Below are 7,743 nucleotides of genomic sequence, written 5' to 3'. Positions count from 1 at the left end.
TTTTTTTTTTTTTTTTTTTTTTTTTTTTTTTTTTTTTTTTTTTTGCTATGAAATGTGAAAACCATTAAATTTCCTCATAGGAAAATAAAACTTCAGTAGAAACTCTATCACTGTTACAAAATTCTTTATCATTTCTTTGCAGACAGACATTGGTAGACAAGTTACTAGAAACTAGTAAGTTTAAGGCTGGTCTTAAGAATGGTAAAAAAGTTTCTAGCCATGCAATTTTGCTTATTCTAATAGTTCCTTCTCCAAACCATCATCCTCCATGCAATGTTAACTTACACAATCTATAGGATTTTTTACTTTCCTACAATGGGAATGAGTTAGTTGGCATACATGATGTATTAATTGTTTATTATTTGGTAATACCCTATACACCTTCCTAAAAGTAATTGGGATATTCATAAAGTTGTGATTACTTGATATTAGTTAAGCTGAGAGTGGGCCTTACATTACAGTATGTAAAAGATAAATATTTTTATTTTCAAATACCTCTCAACATCATTATATAAATTATTTGCAGGGAGTGCTTCTGTGTTCATATTTATGCTTATGGCACATTGCAAGTGGATTTTTGAATATGCAAGTGGATTCTATAATCTCATAACTTGTTATTTTGGCTTCTGAACATATTTTTCAAGGTGGAAAGGCAATGAGATGGTTCTATGAGTGGTTTAACTTGTGCAAAGTATTTATTGGTAAGGGAGATAGACAGTTTGGAAAGTAGCAAGGCTCACTGCTCTTTGTATCTTTCAGAGCATGAGCTCTCCAAACAACGAGGCAGAAGACCTATTACCCTGGGATATGGATTTCCTGAAGAATTATCAGCAGTTTGTTACCTGTTTCTTACACATTCTCAGTGTTCACTTCTAGAGTTACAACTTCTTACATGTTTAGACATCATAGGCTCACAAGGTCCCAGTGAAGAGGAACAATGTGGCATGTGTGGAAAATTCAGACTCCATCAAAGGGGACCCCCTGCTGCAGAGAGGACACAGGGAGAGAAGGTAATTTGGGTAAGAGAAAGAAAAATAACATCAACACCCAAATCAGCAATATAGAGTAAAAATAAACAAGGGAAAGCCTTAATGACAAAGACAAGATTCTTATTTTGATATATAGTTGAACCCAGCAATGAAAAGTGCAGAGATCATTTTAGTAGCAACACTTCAAGTAAAGCCCAGATGCAGAAGTAAGTTTGAAGGCTGGGAAGGGAACATGTAGCTGAATGTGCAAGGCAGAAAGGCTGACTTTTAGAGAAGCTCTGTATTAAATTACATGAAAACGAGAAGGGGATGGATTATGAGCTGTCACTATAGGGAGAGAAAGACAATGTGTACAAAGAGAGAAGGTAAGAAAGAGGATATCATACATTTCCTGACTGTTAAGTGGATTTGCCTTAAGCAAACTATTTAAAGTCTGTTTAAAAAGTTTTATGACTTCCAAGACTTCTTTTTTGGAGTGAGCACCAAAAATAGAAGCACCAAAAATTAGGTAAGGGTCACAGAAATGAGCCATTCTGGGCCTCACTGTCTTCAGACAATCACAAATTATTTTTGTATATGGCAGGGAGGGCTTCATCTCTTGTTGGGCTATGGTAAAATCTCAGCTGGGGTACATGGGATAAGCTGTGGTTCAGTAGGTGTTGCACCTCTGTCTGTGTCAGTTGGAGCTTATAATCCTCAGCCTCTGGGATCAGTGTACAGGACTCTTGCTGGTGTGAGCATCATCAGCTTTGTGACCTGTTTGCAGTATCTATGCTGAAGCAGCAGTGGACACAGAAATAACCAGCAATTCTCCTTGGTAAAGAATGCTCTTTCCTTTCCCTTACACCAAGTAGTGTTAGGGCTATTTCAAGTAACATTTTATACCCTTAGGATGGCGAAAAATGGATCCTAAAATTGGTGAGGGCAAGAACAAGTTGGAGGCTGCAGACAAGATGCCAAAGAGCCTTCTAACCCCAGCAAGAGGGCACAGAAGGTTGAATCTCAAGGCAGGTTGAATGTGGCTGCAGTGTTGCACCAGACCTTGATAAGTATTTCAGTCAACAGCTGGGAGGATTTGCAAATGTGCATCTCCCCTAAGCAAGCAGAAGTTGGAATGGGATTACGTTGGTGGTTCTGAATGCTGAATGAAATGTGCTGTTGATCACTTCCCTTGTAGCCAGGAATCTCACAGAACCTTTGGTCAAAACTGCGGTTTTCTATGTCAGTCACTCTTTGTCCACCCTGATGAAGTTATTCTCTTCATAATAAACCATTTGGGTCAGCAGATACAGGCAAAGTTTAATGCAATTCGTCCCCAGCTGCCAAATCTGATCAGAGGAAATAGGAAGATGAGAGTCAAATAGCTCTGTGGTCTCCCCAGTCAGACTGTTAGCAGCTTAACTTTCTCCTTGGCAGTGAAAAGGGTGTAATTGTGGAGAGAAAGCTGGCTTGCTGCAATGTAGAAAATATATATGTTTTCTGCATATAAGGACCACATTTTACATGAAACTCTAACAAAATCTTTACAGAAGGTATATTGTTTCTGACAACATTGCCATCTCTGCTGTATTCTGGGGTAGTTTTCTTGCAAAGTCAAAGAGAATAAAAGTCCTTGAGAAATGTTTCGAACTCCAAGTAGGTAACGGTTTGCTTTCTCTTTGATCAGCTTGAAGGTTCCAGTCACTCACTGTCCTGTGTTTCTGATAATTTTTTTTTTGGCATCAGTTCCAGGAATTCATTGCATGTGATCTACAAATTTCCTTGTGTGGTCTCTGACGCCAGAGTGCTGACCCAGGAGTAAGAGCGGGCCCCTCGGAGTAGAACCCTGACAACACACTATTTGCCAGATAATACCACTGTGCTCCCTTTCTGTGTTTCCTTCCTTTCTGACTAGGTACTATGATTACTGGCACAGACAAATGTAGGGACTCTGAAAAGGAGAACTTCAGTGTGAAAGTTATAAAAAAACTCAGACTATTAATGAGAAGAAAGTAAAATTTAGAGTGGGGGACAGGACATGACAACACACGATGAATCCAGTCTGCAAAATAAAAGTAACTAGAACTGATTTGGAATTTCTTGATGAAAGTAAAACCAGTGCTGTTTGGAAAGATGATCAGTCTTGATGAGCCTCCCGGGGAAAAGAAAAAAAAAAAAAAAAAGTTTTAAAAAGTGTTTCTATGTTTTCAACCAAAATGTATGTTTTTAAAGTTCAAAAATAGATTAATTTTGAAATTATGGTAAATATAAAAGACAGTGCCATGAATCTGGAAAAAATCAAGTAATTTCTCAAAAACTTCGAATCTTTTTATTTTCTTTGTACTAATTTAGACCCTGGGACCATTCTAATGCCTCAAGGGTATTAATGGGACGGAAAAATAACTTGCTGTCAAGTTATGGACATGATAGATTGTAAAGCCAAGTTGATTTTGATATAAGAACACAAAGGAATATAAATTGCTCATGTAAAAGAATAAGTACTTATTATCTACAGTTTGCTTATTGGAATATCTTCTTTGGGAATTTGAGACCTAGGAAAGTGAAGCTGGAATAATAAAGGTCAAATTTAGAAGTCTATTCACTAGAGTGAAGCTGTTGAAATCCATTAGAAAAATCAAGACAATATGAAAGATTATAGGAACCACTCATGCTTCAAAAAGAGTATAAGGTGCTACTGCTAATGTCAGTACTCATGGTAAGAGTTCAAGAACTCTCACAGAAAAAGGGAGTTAAAGCTGATTGCTCTGACATGGTGCTTTTGGATTATGCAAATGGATGTATAATTTTTGAATAGGTGATGGAGTCAATTTTGTAGGCAATTATATGTACTCATCTCTGTTGACTTGGCAGATAACCAGAAAATAGAATCTGAGTTTCAGTGACTACTCCTTTGTTCTGATGTCATAAGATTTTCTTATGCTTTTACGAGCTACAGGTTTAAGTTGCAATTTGACCTCACAGCACAAACCGATGGAGAAGAGACTTTCTTCCTGGCACTTTGAGCATTAGATGTCTTTGCAATGTGGAGCTGTAAATGCATTTCAGAATAGACTGTAGTACCATTGCATAGAGAAGTATTTCTATAATATTTATTTAGGGTTACTTATCAAGAGTTCAGTGTTGACTCAGACCAAAGGATGCTTCCACTCAATATGACTACAGTATAAAGCAGCACTTTGCTACAGCCACGAGGAAAAGAGGCAATCTTTCATTGTTCCCATTATAAGATGTGAATGAAATCTTGAGTGTACTGATGTCAGAAAATTTCTGGCTGTCAGTAAACCCTGTGTTATTCTTAAGTGAATTTTCAGCTATTGATACTTTTCTGAAATGCTTTGACTTTGTAGCACATGATAGCATATGACCTCTTAAAAAATGCATAGTCCTTAAGAGCAACCCTGTCAACATTTTAAATGTTGCAAACAACCAATTCAGGTCTCTTAGCTGAGAGGACTGTGGTTGCAGAATAACTGCCTTGTGGCATACGTTTTCAAAGTCTTTACTTATACTTGGCAGAAGTTACCTTATCCACAGCTTTGGAAAGAACTTTTGGCTGAAGTTTCTGGCTGTGATAAACCTTATGAATATAGTTATGCCCAGAGGGTAATTGGAATTGAAGTAGACCGTGAGTCCTTGGAGACTTTTTTTTTTAATTATAATAGTGTTCTCTGTCACCTCTGAAATTTTAAAGTTGGTATATGAGTCTACAAAATATCACTAACATTTAAAATGTGTGTCCTTTACATTATAATGGACTGATTACTGATGACCTGTTAGGTGGAGTCATTGTTCATTGTGATGATTTCATTGTGTGTGTAAACAAGTATTTATTTATAGACCAGTTGCATACAATATGCCAATGATTGTTTGAGTACATAACTGCCCAGATGTTCATACAGTTTAGACGAAATGAAAAAGAAAAAACAAACAAACAAAACAAGACAATCCCTACCAAACCCAGTAAACACAGTAATTCTAGAAGGTGGTCCTAAAAACTTCCCCAGGGACTGTGGGAAATTTCACACCACAATATACTGCACATTTTATTAGCTTCTCAAAAAAGAGGCTTCTGAAATGCAAAGCTGATACCACCCCTCACACAGGTGGTAGGACGTTTCAAATCATCCAGACCACCTGGAGCAGCACCCAGTAGAGACATGCTAAAGCACTTAGGCAAGGCTTTAGGAAGCTGAAAGGCATCTATCATTAAGCGAGTGGTACTGTCTCTGTCTACTGCAGATTATATCTTGGCCAGGGACAAGCAGGAGAACAAATTTTGCTGTGCTAATATGTGAGTAGCTCCCAAAGTCTGAGGAAAGCAAGGAATGTGTGTCTGAAGGAAGGGCTTAACTAGTGCCCTGAGAGCATGAAAAGCCCAGCCCAGAACAGGTAATCATCACTTAGCCAAATGAATATTGTTCTTTTCACTGACCCACCCTCTAACATGTGCCAGCAGATGATCTGCATGCATAAAAACACCTTTGTAAACAGGCATCAACCACGCAGGGCTTGGCGCTGCACAGGTAAGTAAGGCAGAGATAGTTCTTGACTTGAGGAGCTAAGAAATTTGATACTCCATTTGCTTTGCATGATAGCAGAAAATCAAGTAACTATAGCTGCCTGCATTATACCATTAGAACCAAGGAAAACAGTACAGGATGTGGGGCAGTGATGGGATGGTTCAATTCACTTGCGGGTTTACCACAGCACCTTTACCTGATGTAGTAGGGAATCTCGCAGGCTCCGCATTCCAAGTGGGTAGACGGTGGCTCCAGGTACCACTGGTACAGCTCTGTTATATTCATGCTTTGCTGACACATGTGTTTGCTTTGCCACTAACACGGCAACTGCTACTTCATTGATAGCTTAGTCTGTTGGAATACGGCACATCAGAAAAACAGTTCTTAATGCACTGGAAGTGATCTCTTTACAAAATCACAGAATGGGTAGGGTTGAAAGGGACCACAGTGGGTATTGATGCTTCCATTTGTATTAATATGAAATTAAATGCATTTTAAAGAGTTAAATGCCTTTCAGAATGCCCACTATAGATTATATCTGCTTAGTTACTTTTATAATCCAATCTTGTTTTCTCATCTGTAGTTTGTTTAAATTAACTTATTTCCTACAAATGAACTTGATTCCTACAGCACATATTAATTATATCACTGTTCTTGAATATCTCCAGTTGGGCAGATACCATATTAATTTTTCCATTTAGTTTGTGGGGGTTTAACAGGAACCTGCTGTAATCCACTGGGTTATCCCCCTTTCCCCTAACTCCTGCATGCTTTGAATTCTTGAATCTTGTTGGTATTTTAAGTATTATTAGAAGTTCATTCCCATGGACTACAGATCCCCCAGCAAAAATTTTCAGAACTTTTGCATTCAAGATATTCAGGTCTGATGATTTTTTCCTAGTTTCTCTCTTACTGAATGTTGCTTAGCAGAGTGGTTACAACCTTTGTTTTCTCTTATGAGTATCTTGTTCTGATTTTCAAATACAGAACAGAAATATTAATGCCATACCCCTGTCTTTTCTCCATCAGCATCCCTACATTAACAGTTTTACTGCTCGTGAGCTACCCTACTGCAAAAATTAATGACTAGTATATTCAAATTTCTTCTTAACACTCATAGCTTTGCTAGTCATCACTTGTTTCTACCATCATCTTATTTTTCATTTAATATTTGTCACCTTACAGATTTCACCTTACCATTAAAATATTTGAGTTTTTAGCCAAAGTTATCTTTTTTCCTCATTGGAAAATCAGGAAAACCAATTTTCTAATCAACAGCTCTCACAGAACTCTAAGTTTTCATTCACAGTTTTCTCTCAAAATTTTCCATTTCACTTCATTTCCTCTTTCACATTTTTCAGACTTAAATACCAAAAACAATCTTACATAGAGTGTTCTCCCTGCACATATAAGCTGGTTATGATAATAGTGATTTCATATATTTTTACCTGTCATTAAAAGTTAGAAACAAAAATTAGAAAGTGTCAGAGACTATAGAGGCAAACAGGGATCCAGTTAAAGTGAATATCCCAAAAAATTGCGGTTGTAAATAATGAACATGGCAAGGTTCTTCAACACATTCCTGTACTTATCCACTATGAGATTTATTGGGAAAAATTTAAATTGTAAAAATGTCAGGTATCACAGTGCATTTTTCTCAATATGACTCCACATACGTACTGTCTATTATAAATTCTGCAACTACCCAGTCTTCAGTCCAGTCAATTTGCAAGCCTGCCAGTTAGATTCATACATTTTGTGACCTATTTACTTGGGGACAAGGTGAAATATAGAAATAAAAGCTTAAAAGATGCATGGAGTATCAATCTGTCCTTGCAGAACAGTAGAATTGTCTTTAATGATCCCATTCTTGCTGATAGAAGAAGGCGTGGTTAGAATCATGCTAAAAGCAAGTTTCTATTTCTGTGTACCAGTCCTGTATAAGTCAGAGCTGCACTTTGGTGATGCACCCCATGAAAGCTTGATGCTCTTGCCTTCACTTGAAGAATGCCTCTGCAGATCTTATCACCAAGATAAAACTTTTGCTTCTGCGCACTGAACGAGAGAGTTCCTTTTTGGACCCAGCCTGCTGCTTATGGTCCAGGTTTGCCCATGCAGAAATTCATGTGCGCTAGGAAAAGCACCAGGTCTCATTCCTCTGCCCATGGTCCTCCAGGCAAGATGACTCATTTTGGAGTTCTATACTTGATGCAATTCTTAGAGTTTTACTTTGA

The sequence above is a fragment of the Empidonax traillii genome, unplaced genomic scaffold (genome assembly GCF_003031625.1).
Source record: "Empidonax traillii isolate 1590-97213 ecotype Southwest subspecies unplaced genomic scaffold, ASM303162v1 scaffold98:size2021230, whole genome shotgun sequence".
NCBI lineage: Eukaryota > Metazoa > Chordata > Aves > Passeriformes > Tyrannidae > Empidonax > Empidonax traillii.
Note: the sequence above shows the minus strand (reverse complement) of the source record.